Raw genomic sequence first — 1,495 nt, 5'->3', positions numbered from 1 at the left:
ATGGATTAGTGCTGAGATTACTCGACTACTGAGCTTTCCTGAGTCACATGACTGACTGAGTTCTATGGATCGTGGCTTGACTGAGGATATCATGAAAATAGGAAACTGGCTCTAGTCACACAGCTACATGTTTTGGGTACAAGTCCCCCAGGACTCGATTGGAAGAAACTTACAAAGCATGAATTTCTTGAATACATGACTACATCAACAATCCATAATATAATAAGTTGGAGAATTCATGAAGTACAAGTTCTAAAGCACCACAATGGCCACACATATATCCATAATTCATTGACTAAGATATTTCATCAGACATTTGACATGCATGAACTTGTACATGAATGGGGATTTCATATTATTATACTAGTATTGGACTTTTCCTTCACATAGGCATTAAATCAAACACATGGGGAGCGTGCTTTGGTTATACAATCATCAACACATCTAATAATAATGGATACATCATTCAACTTATAAATTGAAGAGGTTTATCATGGTTATTATACAAATCTTCATATACTAGGGTCAATAATTGAAATATGTAATTTAAAACATGAATCAAAACCCCCACAACATCATGAACATGAATTTCAATTCTATTTAAATCATGAACATTCATAAATACATAAATCTTGTATTTTGAAAAGAAACTCTTGAGCTTCATGGGTGAAAAGGACCCATGAATCAACATATGACATACCTGGGCTGTGAGTTTCTTGAAGTTTATGGACTTGAAGAACTTGAATCTCTTAGTTTCTTAAAGAAGGATTTGAATCTTGTTCTTGGGGATTATCTTTAACAGAAAACCCTAATTTGATGTTGTAGATGGATAATTAACTTATGACCCTTGGTCTGATATAATTAGGGGTTAAAATAGGTGGAAAAATACCCAAATACCTTTTTAAAAATGACATAAAATAATTGACCAAACTATGCGCGGTGGGTGCGATGGTCCGTTGGTCCTAACCGTCCCACCTGGGCAGAATAGAGGTTCACTGCCTCTTCTGTGACGAATTGGGCAACGGTCCATCGCTAGCTCAACGGTCCGTCGGCCTGGGATGTATCTCTTCGGTAGACTATGGTCTCACTTCCTCGCTGCGATGGTTTGTGCGACGGTCCGTCACTAGCTCAATGGTCCGTCGGCCTTCACCGTCACACCTAGGCAGTTTTAACTACTGTCTATATTTTGGCCATAACTTTTTCTTTCGATCTTAGATTTGGATGAAATGGGTATCTACGGAAATCTTATTCAATTTCCCACTCAAAAAAAAGTGAAAATATTAAAAATTTCATGTGTATAAAAGTGGATTCATCTTTCAAAGTAAGTTTCTAACATTATTGGGATGATTTCTAGCTAGGGAGAAGTATGGGGTATTACAATATCTCCCCCTTGAGAACATTCATCTTTGAATGAGACTGAGTGAGAGGGGAGAAGATAAACTGACGTACATACTAAACATGAACAACTGGAATATGATCTCATGACTGACATAAC

This window comes from Capsicum annuum, chromosome 9, assembly GCF_002878395.1.
Source record: "Capsicum annuum cultivar UCD-10X-F1 chromosome 9, UCD10Xv1.1, whole genome shotgun sequence".
NCBI lineage: Eukaryota > Viridiplantae > Streptophyta > Magnoliopsida > Solanales > Solanaceae > Capsicum > Capsicum annuum.
The sequence above is the reverse complement of the archived record's forward strand: the minus strand, read 5'-3'. Positions refer to the sequence as shown.